Here is a 14376-nt window from a genome sequence, read left to right on the forward strand (position 1 = left end):
CAAATCAGACAACACTCTTTAAGGACTTATAACAATCAATTATAAAGTTGTGTGGAGATATAAAAGACCTAGGAAAGCCAAATCCATATTGAAAAACAAGAAATTGGGAGGCATCTCATTGCTTAATTTGAAGCTCTACTACAAAGCCATGGTGATCAAAATATCATGGTATTGGAACAAAGAGAGAGTTCTAGACTAATGGGTCAGAATATCCAGCAACAAAACCTCAAGTATACAGTAAACTAATCTTTGAAAAGGAGACAAGAATTTGAAATGGAACAAAGACAGTCTCTTCAACAAAATGGTGTTGGAACAATTGGATAATCACATATAAGAAATTAAAGATTGATCCATATCTCACACCTTACACCAAGGTCAATTTAAAGTGGATTAGAAACCTGGATATTAGACCCAAATCCATAAAGTGCATTGAGGAAAACATAATCATAAAACTCAAAGTCTTAGATCTCAAAGTCTTCGATGATAGGATGCCAATGGCAAGAGTTATAGCATCAAGCCTAAATAAATGGAACTACATCTAACTAAAAAGTTTTTCTATGAAAAAAGAAACATGGGCTAAATTGCACTCAGCACATCAAATAAAGATTTGATATCTAGGATATACAAAGTACTCACACAGATTAACTCCACAAAACCTAAAAACCTCATCAAAATAGGTAGAGTAAATGAACAGGCACTTGAAAACATTTTTATTATCACTTATCATTAGGGAAATCCAAATCAATACAACACTGAGATATCATCTTACACCAGTGAAGATGGCATTTATCAAAAATATGGAGAACAATCTTTATTGGTGTAAATGTGGTGAGAAAGGAACTCACATCCATTACTGGTGGAAATGCTGCCTGGTCCACCCTCTATGAAAAACAGTTTGGAGGGTTCTCAGTAAATTCAAAACTGAGCACCAAATGAGCCAGCAATTTCTCTCTTGAGTATCTATCCACAGGATAAAAAAAAAAAACATTAATCTAAAAGTATGTATGCACACCACTATTCATTGCAGCACTCAGTACAATAGCTAAGATTTGGCATCAACCTAGATGTCCAACAACATACAAGTGGATCATGAAGATGTGTTACATATATGCAATGGAATACTACATAGTTGTCAAAAATGATGCTACGACTTGGAATTAATCTAGATGTCCAACAACAGACAAGTGGATCATAAAGATGTGTTACATTCAGTGGAATACTACATAGTGGTAAAAATAATGCAATCATGCAAGTTGCAGCAACAAGAACTAGAAGATATTATATTACATGAAGTAAGCCAAAGGAAGAAGGACAAACACAGAATGATATCACTTATATGTGGTATTTAAAATAACTGCATGGAAAAGCACAATAGTCTAAATGGTAGATGTCTCAAACACCATAAGCTCCGGAGTACAAAAAGCAGTTGTGCAATCAACTGCCCTTTATAGAGGTCTATAATAATGTTCTTTTATCCACAGAAATAGGTACAGAATGCTTTTGGAAGCCATAGATCCCCACTATAGTGCTCACTATAAAAATATTTTGCGTCTTTTTCTTTTGGTGGGGGGGATTTTGGGCCACACCTGGAGAGACACTCAAGGGTTACTCCTGGCTATGCACTCAGAAATCGCTCCTTGCTTGGGGGACCATATGAGATGCCAGGGATCAAACCCAGGTCTGTCTTGGGCAGCCACATGCAAGGCCAATGCCCTACCACTGTGTTATCACTCTGGAACCATGTTTTGTGTCTTAATTTTAATATGTCTATAATAAATTTTTAACATTTTTTCACAGTTGTTCTTGGAAATATAGGTTGGTCACTCTGGTTTCTCATTACAGTGCTATATCATATTAGACTCCAAATACCGTTCTTTTTATGATAATGTCTTGACAAAATTTTCTAACTTATTTATTTATTTTGCATTTGACTATGCCTGCTAATAAGATCTAATGTTTATCTCCACAGATACTATTGGAATAGGTAACTGCATGCCAGAGACTCTTGCTACAGTGCTCATTCATTGAGTATGTCTTTGCAATTTTTTCCAATTTAAGTTATTTTATTATTATATCACAATTCCCATGGTTTTAGTTTGCTTTCAGGCAAGGAACCTCAAGACCTGGTAGATGATACTTGATGGCATACATTTCTTACAGTGCTCATTACCATATTTCTTAGTATTCCAGACTTGAAAATTACAATTGTTTTAAGAATGCTCTATGCACAATTTAATCCTGGAAGTCTTTCTTCAGCCAAGTTTACCCTCACCAATGATGATTTGCCTAGGAATTAGAAAATCTTTCCCCCTCAGTTGCTGACCTCATATTTTTTTAAGTGCTCTGACCCATTCCACCTGGGTCAGTTCTTCAATTGCAACCTATGAATCAATCTTCAATGTCTATGTATGTATATTTTTGTGTGAGTGTATATGTAGTGGACACCTCTATGTCTGTCTAATCAGTATTGTGCAGAATGCCTGTCCATGTTGTATATAGTCCTTGATATATATTACCCTTCCCTTTCCTCCTCCCCTACTTACCACTTTACAATTCTTTTTTTCTCACAAGTCTCTCACTCTCTCACCCCTAATCTGTTATTTCTCCCCATTTAACCCTCTTTACTCTCATGTCTTAATTCCTTGGGAACAGGAATGTTCCCCCCCCCAACCAGCTGCCAGCCAGCTTCTAAGTGAAAGGACAGCCTCCCAGCCCACCTTGTCTCAGCCTGGGAAGAAACTTCCACCTCTGCTGCTGCTGATTCTCTCTCTATGGTCCCTTTTCTCCCACCTCCCTTTACTATGGACTGTTGCTCACTACCAGATTTGGCTCTTGAGAGACCCTCTGCTTAAGGACATTACCTGATCCCTGACTTCTGTGAACCATATTTCAAGACCATGTTGCAGGTTGAAACTATGCTCTAAATTTTATTCCCCCTCACAGTCTATTTCAAAAGATTTAAAGGAGGGGGTAGAGTGACAGCACAGTAATAGGGCATTTGCCTTGCAAGCGGCAGATCCAGGATGGACCTGGTTCGATCCCTGGCATCCCATATAGTCCCCTAGCCAGGAGCAACTTCTGAGCGCATAGCCAGGGGTAACCCCTGAGAGTCACTGGGTATGCCCCCCCCACAAAAAAATTAGTGGGGAGATGTATATTTCCTTTGTATTTTTCTTTAGATGTTTTTCCTTAATAGATATATTCTTAGTGTGTGTTTCCTTATGTAGAGATAGCTTTTCCCATCCTTTTTGGATTTGCTTAGTAGGAAATTCTAGTATATAAGTTTCTCTTGGGATCTGAGTTCAAGTTAGAATCAGGTTACAGGAATTGTTTGGCTTATTTTTTACCCAAATATACACCAGAAATATCATGTGGTATTGTTCCTTTCTGCATAAGCATATTAAAATGGGGAAATCTTATGTATAAAAAGAAGTTCTTATCTAATAGGAATAGGAACTCATAAGTTTTATAGTACAGGGGCTCTTTTAACCCTGAACATTTGTCATAGTGTCTTAGACCTCAGTTGATTGGACATCAACCATCCACCCCTGAAACTTGGCTCCCATCTTTGGAACTAGCATGGATTTTTGCACCAGCATCAGGAATCAAACTTTTACCAGGAGTGGCCCTAATGCTGCCCTGGCACAGACTTGCCCAGGGTGGGCTCATAAGACACTCTAATGACTAGGAAACAGCAACAACTTGCTTTCAGGGCAGGTTTCCCTGCCTCACCACCTAGTGGTTAGATTAAATCAGAAGATGCTCCATGACACCCCAGCTTCTACATAGGATCTGTGCAAAAAACAAGATCTCTAATTAAAGAAGCCTGACTGTGACTGTAAACCATGATTGAAGAAACTTTTCCTGGGACCAGGTAGAAAGAACTTGGGGTTGGAAAATTAGTATGCCTGGAGCCTATAGTTGGTCTTATGACACAATGCTTCAGGGTAGGGAAACCCTGTTTTTAGGCCAAGGGTTTTTCCTTTCTAATTTCCCAAACCTTTGCTGAACCTACGCAAAGCGAAAAAAAAAAAAAAAAAAGCCCACACACACAAAATACCTCCCCCACTTTTTTTGTCTGCTAGATAGGGGTGTCCAACTTTTTCCTAGAACTTTGGGTCATGAATAATTTTTTTGTTTGTTTGTTTTGGGGGGGGCACACTAGGCGGTGCTCAGGGATTACTCCCGTCTCTGCTCTGAGAAATCGCTCCTGGCTTGGAGGGGCATATGGGATGCCCTGTCCCAGATCAGCTGCATGCAAGACAAACACCCTACCACTGTGCTAGCACTCTGGCCCATGAATTACATTTTTAAAACCTGATATTTCTGCTTTCTTTTATAAAACTGGGAAGAAAATAAAGAAGGATGGGGGCCAGAGGCCAACTGATCTCGGGTGCATTGGTGGAGATAAAAAAGAACAGAGCTAAATACCCAAGCCAAAGTCAACAACAACAGAATCAAGAGAAAAAAACAATCTAACTTAAAATGGACCTATTTACCTTGCAGGCCATGAAGCTAATGGAGCTAAGGGTGGTGGGAATAGCCCTAATTCACTATCACTGTATGCCTGAAATCCAACTATGAAGGACTTTGTAAATCATAATGGTTTTAATAAAATTAAAATATATATAAACCAGAACTATCTTCTGCTCACTGGATTAGGAATATTAAAAGATGAATAATACACACTATTAATTTGGTCTGTCAGGCACAGAGCTAAGATATGGCAATTTTAGTAAGATGTAGAATCTGAATAGGAAAAAAATAATATATATACACATATACGAAAGCATTTCTGATAGAGGTTCACTTTTTAAATAATGCCTTTATTTAAACACTGTCATTACGAACATGATTGTAGTTGGGTTCCAGTCATAAACAGAACCCCCCATTTACCAGTGCAACATTCCTACCAGCAATGCCCTCCATCTCTGTCTTACCCCATCAGCATTCTTACCCCAGGCATTTTACTTCTCTCACTCATTAACATTGTCATGGTAGTTGCAGTGTACTTATTTTTCTAACTGCACTCACGACTCTTTGTGGTGAGCTGGTCCTTCTGACCCTCATCTGTGAGCTTCATAACAATAATGACTTTTATTTTTCTTAAAACCCAGAGATCAGTGAGATTATTCTGTGTCTCTCTCCCTCTAGCTTATTTCACTCAGCATAATAGTTTCCATGTCCATCCATATATAGGGAAATTTCATAACTTCATCTCTCCTGATGGCTGATAATATTCCATTGTGTATATGTACCACAGTTTCTTTAGCCATTCATCTGTTGGAGGGCATCTTGGTTGTTTCCAGAGTCTAGCTATTGTAAATAGCACTGCAATGAATATAGGTGTGAGGAAGGGATTTTTGTATTGCATTTTTGTGTTCCTAGGGTATCTCCCTAGGAGTGGTACAGGAGTTCAATTTCCAGTTTTTTGAGGAATCTCCTTATTGTTTTCCATAAAGTCTGGACTAAACGACATTCCCACCAGCAATAAATGAGAGTTCCTTTCTCCCCACATTGCCACCAGTATTGTAGAGGTTCACTTTTCAAAATTATTCTAAACTAATGATCAGAAAGATCTGGGGGAAAGTAGATAAAGTGACTTTAAATCATCTTAAAAATGGGGTAAAGGAGCCGGAGAGATAGCATGGCAGTAAGGCATTTGCCTTTCATGCAGAAGGTCATTGGTTTGAATCTCGGCATCCCATATGGTCCCCCGAGCCTGCCAGGAGCCATTTCTGAGCATGGAGCCAGGAGTAATGCCTGAGCACTGCCGGGTGTGACCCAAAAACAAAAACAAAAAAAAAATGGGGTAGAGTTGTGTCTCAAGTTTTTCAGTTTTATTTTAAATCTGATCTTACCTTTTTGGTCTTCATTATCTTCCCTCACCACACACACACACACACACACACACACACACACACACACACACGCACGCACGCACGCACACGCACACACACACACACACACACACACATACACACACACGCACAGTTTTCTCATTTTACTATCCACACACACATAGCTTTCATACCAACAGTCAACCCAGTTCTTGGAAAGTCCTTCCAAAGTCCTTGGAAGCCCACAAGGCCACATTCATTTTAGTCCTTCTGCCTCCAGATCTAACCATTAGTGGGTCAGTCCTTCCTCTGTCCCTTCCACCTACAGAGGTCTTTCCGGTAGGAATACTCCTTCCCCTTCAGTTCTAGGACAGCCTGGATCCCCTTCAGATCTATGTAAAATCACTTCCCAGCAGACTGTACCCACTGTTCTTTATGCTCTCAACAGCTTGTGCTATTCCTCTGAAGCACTTATAGGGACTCTGAAAGCTGGGACCAAGTTCCTTTGTTTTATATTTTTTTGCCCTTTACTTATCTTTTTTTTTTTTTGTCCTTTACTTATCATCAGAGCACAATAAGAGCTCAATAAACACTTGCTGAAATAATGGCTAAATCATAAAACCACCTTCCTTTTCTTTCTTCCTCTGCCATTCTTTGTACCAGCTGCATGCCAAGAAGGACTATCCCAAAAAAGGCTCATGCAAAGCCATTCATTGCCCTTTCAAAGACTCAGACTCATGGCTATCTCAGCTGAGAGGGCTATTTAGGGTTAGGTTTTTGCCTTTCCAAATCTGTAGCAGATAAAAGAGAGCAAAAAGAAATAAAATTCAACACTAAAACTTCAATCCTGATCTTCTGCTACCACATAAAAATAGACATGCCCGTTAGATATATGAGTTCAACATTCTGGAAAAGGCCAGACTCTGAAAGCAGTAAACAGACCTGTGCTTGTCTGACACAGGGGTATAAGAAGCTATAGTCAGAGCACTAAGGCTTTTTAGGGTAGCGATACTACTCTAGCATTATAATAAACTTTAGTATAAACCTACAAATATACAATATCAATAGTGTGGTTGATAAATTACTGCTTCTGAGTTGCAATAATATCTATCGCAATGTAGGCACATCAATTATACTAAATATCTAGTCTGATGTAGGATGGGACACAAGTCTGTGGTATGGAATACAAGTCTGTGGTATGGAATACTGTAGCTAATCACCTTAAACACAAACCATTTTAACACCCAAAGCACACACCCTGCTTTCCCTAGTCCCTTATCCTGTCTTCCCTAAACATAGAAGCGCACACGCTATTTTAACCCCCTCTCACATCCTACTTGATTGGCTGACACAGAGTCCACACCTTACTTTCCACCTTCTTCTTCCTAATATAAATATCTCATCTATAATAAACTGAGTTACTCTCCCAAAGTGGCTGGTGATGTTGCTTCTTTGTGGTGCTCTACTTGAACGAGATCTGACCCCACCAGTGACTTCTACATCCAGCGACTCTGATCTCACCAATGACTTCCATATCTTGGGATCTGACCTTACCAGCCTCATTGACAGGATACTTTTAATTTTTTTTTTTTTTTTTTTTTGTGGTTTTTGGGTCACACCCGGCAGTGCTCAGGGGTTATTCCTGGCTCCAGGCTCAGAAATTGCTCCTGGCAGGCACGGGAGGACCATATATGGGACGCCGGGATTCGAACCGATGACCTCCTGCATGAGAGGCAAACGCCTTACCTCCATGCTATCTCTCCGGCCCTAATTTTTTTTATTGAAGACAGAGCTAAAAAATTATTAAAGGTGCATAGGTTTTCATCACAGTATCATTCATAATAGCAAAATGTGAAACTCAAAACAATTTCTAGAAGAGTTGGAGATTATAATACAGCAGGCAGGATATTTGCTTTGCACATAGTCATTCCAGGGTTGATCTCTGGCCCCATATAAGGTCCCCGATCACAGGACCAGTAATTATCCCTGAGCACAGCTGAGTGTGGTCCAAATGTAAAAACAAAACGAAAAGGATGGTCAAATCCAGTTCATCCATACTGTAGCCTTAAAAAAAAGGAGAAGTAAGGGCTGGAGGAGTAGCACAGGGGTAGGGCATTTGCCTTGCACATGGCTGACCCAGGATATGTGCAGGTTTAATTCGCAGCATCCTATATGGTCCCCTAACCCAGGAACGATTTCTGAGAGCAGAACCAGTAGTAACCCCTGAGTACCACCAGGTGTGGCCCAAATATATAGATATAGATATAGATATTTCTTCAAAGAACCTTTGTTTCCCTATATGCTAAATTATCAAGATTAGAAAAACTCATATTTAGTCATTTGCTAATCCGTTGATTTATTTTTGTAGTAATAAGGATTGATTCCAGGACCTCAGAGCCACATCTTCATTCAGTCTTTTAAATTAGAGGTGTTTCTTAGCTGCAGACCAACCAGCATTCTAAAAATTCAGACACAAATAAGGCTATCTAAATCATTTTTAAGTTTGTTTTCGTATCTCGTCATATCCAATTCTGGCTACCATCCTTTGTTCAAAACTATTATCTTTTAAAGAGTTTAAATATATTTGATGTTCATAAACATGGTTGTTCCCTTTTAGAACCTGAAAAAAGAACAAGGGAATACTGTGTTATTCAATCTTGGGGTTAAAAAATGAAAGAAAACAAGAGTGAGTATTGTTTGCCATGTAAAATATAGGGCAGAAGGCCCTGGGTGCCAGGAATTGGACCTGTGAACTTCAATGGCACACCAGGATAAAACCCGTGGGATAGGCTGCCCCCTGGTGGTTTGGTCGATCAGTCCTTTCCCCGCTCTTATAAACAGCAGGACACATATGATCACATGACTTGCTGTCTTTTTCTTAATTTTCTGTTTCTAACCAAGGTACAGTACCTGTGCCTTCTTTATTTGAGATATTCCAGTGCTTTATGGATCATACTGGATGCTCAGTAAACGTTTGATAGGTGAATGAACAGTCTCTTTGAGCACACAGATAATTTATAGCCAAAGCTGGCTAGTAAAAGAGTTCTGACTGTCCCCAAGATAGAAGTCTCACAGCCATGACACCTGTGAACACCACATAGACCCTTGGGGAGATACTTGTCTGCACTATGCTTCCAAGGAAATATCAGATAAGACTTCTCATGGAAATTCTATCAGTGACCTTCATCTGTCCATGAAGTTCAGATAATCAGGTGAACCGATTTCTCAATGTAGTCCATTAAATAGAAACACAAGTAAGCAATGATTTTTATTCCCAAGGGTGTTTCTTCCAAGCTTTAAATGCTTTCTCATTTAATGGATATTATCCTAAAATTATCAGACAATAGCCTAGATACTCTCAGAACTTTGTCTTGACTCAAAGTATGGAATATTTTGGCAGAAATCTTCTTGGCTTCTGATTCTATTTTCCCTCTATCCCTAATACTTTAGGTTATGCTAGAAAACAGAGTGCAAGTTAAGTGTATATTTCATAAAAAAAATAAACGAGATGTCTGGGTACTTGCCTTGTACAAAGGTGACTTGAGATCAATTTCTGGCATACCATATGATCCCCTTAGCCACAACAGAAGTAATCAGAGGTCAAGAATAAGCCATGAGCACTGCTGGCTGAGTGTCCCTCCTCAAAAAAAATCAAAATCAAAGAAAATAAAAATATATGATGGATACTTTCCCAAATAAAAATTAAATGTCTTTTAAAAAAAGCTAAATGTCTTTATCGCCACCAAAAATGTTGAAACAAAACACCAGTGATAATGTAATTTGTAATACAGAAATAGAAATGTAAACAAAAATAAATTGAACATTCTTCATTTTTATATGAGACATTTGTTTTTCCCCTTACATCAAAGGGAAGGAATGAACAGAATCTGTTTAATCTAAAGATGTCAAGTTGATGCCAGCTCAAAACAGACTATCTTGGTGCCTGAGCAATAGCACTGCAATTAAGGCATTTGCCTTGCACATGGCTGACCTGGATTCAATCCTAGACACCCCATATGGTTCCCCCAAGCCCACCTGAATTCTTGAGTTTATAAAAAGGGGTAATCCTTGAACACCACCAGTGTGACCCAAAAACAAGGGGGGAAAACAGACTGTCTTAAATAGAGGCTGACATGAGATGGAGCATAAACACACAAACAAAAAATGGAAAAAATTAAATTATCACAGAAAATCATCAAAATGAGAAGGAAGATAGAAATTCATAGAAAGAAATACCAGAACTTTAAAAAAAAATAACAAGAGATAGAATGGCAGTAATTAAAGCTCATATATCCATCAATAATCACACTCGATATAAAGGTTCTAAATTAACCAACTAAAAAACACAAAGTGAATATGTGGGCCATAAAGATAAGGCTCTAGTGGGATCCAAGTCATAGTACAGCAAGTAAGGTGCTTGTATGGCTCCTCATGGCTATACTGAATTCAAACTCTATCATTGTCCAAATGTGAAGTACTTGAAGAAACTAGATAGTGATGGTGAGGGACTGTAACCCATTGCATAGAGTAGGAATTTAAATATCCACACTGATATATGAAAATGATAGGGAAGAAGAAAAAAACTTCTTTTTTGGTTTTGTCCATATTTATGGTGCTCAGGGTTTACTCCTGACTCTGCTCAGGGATCACTCTTAGGATCAAGGGCTTCGAAATGGTGCCTGGGACTGAACCTGAGTCAGTAGAGACAAGGCAAGCGCCTCCCCTTCTGTACTGGCTCTCCAAACAAAAGAATTTCTTTCTTTTTTTGGTTTTGTTTTTGGGCCACATCTGGTGACGCTCAGGGGTTACTCCTGGCTATGCGCTCAGAAATCGCTTCAGCTTGGGGGACCATATGGGACTCTGGGAATAGAACTGAGGTCTGTAGGCGTGCAAGGCAAATGGCATACATCTGCACTAATGCTGCGGCCCCAAGAAGCTCTTTCTTATAGTAAGAACCCAATTCCCATTCTGAAGTAAAGTTAAGACTCAGAAAACTACCATTTGTAGGGGCCGGAGAGGTGGCTCTAGAGGTAAGGTGTCTGCCTTGCAAGCGGACGGAATGCGGTTCGATCCCCCGGCGTCCCATATGGTCCCCCCAAGCCAGGAGCGATTTCTGACCGCATAGCCAGGAAAAACCCCTGAGCCTCAAAAGGGTGTGGCCCAAAAACCAAAAAGAAAAACTACCATTTGTTATCTACTTCTGTGATGAGGTTTTTAGCCAAGTCTCACCAATACAAACCGAAATTAGTGGACTTGAGATGAAGTTGGGACTTTGCCCAAGGTCTTATTTCACCAAAGTTTTTTTTTGTTTTTTTTTTTTTGTAACAGAGGGAAATAGAAACATGACAGTAGAGAAACTAAGCAGACAATTATTTTCCTTTTTAATTTTACCACTTCTTTTATTATATAAACATTTTATAAATGTATCATTTTATGAATTTGCAAGTTATTTATAATTTCACAAGGATGATGCTTTTTAAAAATCATTCTCAGAATGTCAACCTGGTCTATAATCATAAGTTTCACAAACTGTAAACAGTTTGTCTTCTATTATTTTTGGTTGAACAGATCAGACATTTTTGCCTCCTTCAGGCAACTGATTTATGATTTCGTGAACACTTTCATAAATCAATGTCAAGTTTTTATTTCAAATGTTGTTCTTTATCTGAAGATAATGGGCAACTAAGCATAGCTGGGTTTTGGAAGTTTCCCACTAGCTACCTGACTAATATTTAAACAACTTATGTAGTGTGGCATAGTTCTATTTCCCTTATGTTCTATACTTGATTTGTATAAATATATGCATTAACTATACTAATTCCTAGCCCACCCACCAAAAATAAGCTTCTCTACCACTTTAGCATTTTTCTTAAGAAGCAATATGCACAAAATAATGATTGGATCTGTCCGCCTAACCAAGATTGTTTTGTGTATTAGTACTGCAAGGCTTCACAATATTTTCCCATCTACTACCTCGACAATATCTTTCCATGTTACTAGTTTCTGAAAAATGGCCTGTACTTAAAATAGAAACTTTTTGTAGATCTTCCAAGTCAATTACAGTTGGATTAAAAATAAACAAATATATTTGATTCCCAATCTTTGAATTTGAAGTGACTCTTGGCATCACTTTTAAGTTTGGTAGAATTATGCCTGTTAAAATAAACTTTCAGCTTCTATAATTCTTTGGCCAAAACTTATATAATATCTGAGTATTTAGATGATAAACTTTTAATGGTAACATTCTATTATAAAGGTTCAAGTCATTGCTGCCAGTGTGTAAGAGACAGTAGTGTCAAATTTTCATAAATGGTTATTTCACAAACATATCCAGGATTCGAATCATTTACAAAAGAAACACAAAATATTCCATTTATGTGGTTTGTTAGGGCTATAACTTGTAAAAGAAATTTAAAAAAATTTTGGCCACTCCTGGACATGCTCAAAGGTAACTCCTGACTCTGTACTCAGGAATCATACTGGTGATGCTTGGAGATGATCTGAGATGCAGGGGGTTTATTCAATTAGGACGCATGCAAAGCAAAGATCCTACCCACTGTACTTTCTCTCTAGCCCCAAGAAATAACTTTGAATTCACACCACAATCTCATCTATGAAGACTTTTCTTTAAAGTACATTAGTGAAATTTATTGTCAAGACATTCTTTATAGTTATTCACTTTCTAAAATTTGGTTTCGGGGGTCAAAATGCTGCAATAACTTTTCTTTTGGGTTTTTTTTTTTTGGTGCCACACCAGACAACATTCAGGGGTTACTCTGGCTCTGCACTCAGAAATCACTCCTAGCAGGCTTGGGAAACCATCTGGGATGCCAAGGATAGAACCTGGGCCAGCTGCATGCAAGGCAAATGCTCTACCCACTCTGCTATATTTCCAGTCCTGCTATAGCATTTTTATTCAACAATGCCCCCAAAATTGTAAGAGTATGTCTTGACTGAACATTTGAAAGTACAATTCAATAATAAGTTATTTCATATTCCTGCATATCATTCATAGGCACAATTCCCATATTTAATATAACACCAATAAAAATTTTCATTTCCTCTGCAATAAAGTTTTCCAAGTTTTCCAGATAGAATGACTGGCAATATTTTTTCTAGTATGTTTTGCATACAAATTTATTTCCTCTAGATGTTGTCTATCAAGTCCCTTGTAAAAAAAATAAATAAATAAATAGGGGCCGGCGAGGTGGCGCCAGAGGTAAGGTGTCTGCCTTGCAAATGCTAGCCAAGGAAGGACCGCGATTCGATTCCCCGGTGTCACATATGGTCCCCCCAAGCCAGGGGCAATTTCTGAGCACTTAGCCAGGAGTAACCCCTGAGCATCAGACAGGTGTGGTCCTAAAAAACAAAAACAAAAATAAATAAATAAATAGATAAATAAATAATGTGGGGCTGGAGCAACAGCACAGCGGTAAGGCTTTTGCCTTACATGCAGCCAACACGGGATGGAGGGTGTTTTGAATCCCTGCATCCTATATGGTCCTCTGAGCCTCCTAGGAGCAACTTCTGAGCGCTACTAGGTATGACTCAGAAACAAAACCAAAACAAACAAACAAATAAAAATAATGTGATCAAAAGGCTTTGTTTACTTGTCTTTAGGCTAGCTGAAAATACAAACCATTAAGGAATAGTGTCTTCCTTATGGATTTGTTTCCAATTACTGAATGGGAGAAATCAACTATAAGTAACACTCACTTTATTTCCTGATTTTATATTTTTCTGAGTGCCACTGGGTACAGTATAATATTTTAGCTTGTTGTTTTTACTTTGGGGGCAATAATGTCACTATCACAGAAATATAGCTTAAACAAACAAAGTAACTTTCTTAATCCTTTTCATATTCTTAAAAAATTCATCACCACTATCTTGAAACAATTCATTTTCTATCATGGCAAATAATAAAGTTTTTATTCCATAGGTCAAAGAAACAATTTAATATTTAAAGAGTAGATACAAGCAAAATTTAGTAATTGTTGATTCTTTACCACAGTTATGTTGCTGGCCTACTTAACAAGTACACTTCAAGTACAACACTAAATTTTGGCAGACACCAGCTTAACCAAGAAAACAAAATTTCCATCACTATGTCTGTGGTATAAACCAATGTTTATGTGTCTCCTGAGCTTATTCAATGTCACTTCACTTATTTTTTTTTTATAAAACTGTATAAAGTATTTTAAGCATAAGGAAACATTGGATAAATCCAATTTGAGAATTATTCATCAAAATAACTAAAACTACTCTCCAAATTATATATGTGTGTGTGTGTGTGTGTGTGTGTGTGTATACAAATATATATAATCCACATTACAGATTAGGAGAGGCATGACCGAATGCAATGGGAATGCTGCATCAATAATGAGGCCTCACCTCTTTCCTTCCTGAGAGCCGGGAGTCAATGCCAGCATAGGGTTCGGAAGGCCTCTGCCATGGGTTCTGAGAGTTGCTCGGTTGCACTAAAGCAGTCACTGGTAAATTTCTTACCAGTCTATATGTTCAAAACCGCGTGGGGCAC

Source organism: Suncus etruscus, chromosome 3 (genome assembly GCF_024139225.1).
Source record: "Suncus etruscus isolate mSunEtr1 chromosome 3, mSunEtr1.pri.cur, whole genome shotgun sequence".
Classification (NCBI taxonomy): Eukaryota; Metazoa; Chordata; class Mammalia; order Eulipotyphla; family Soricidae; genus Suncus; species Suncus etruscus.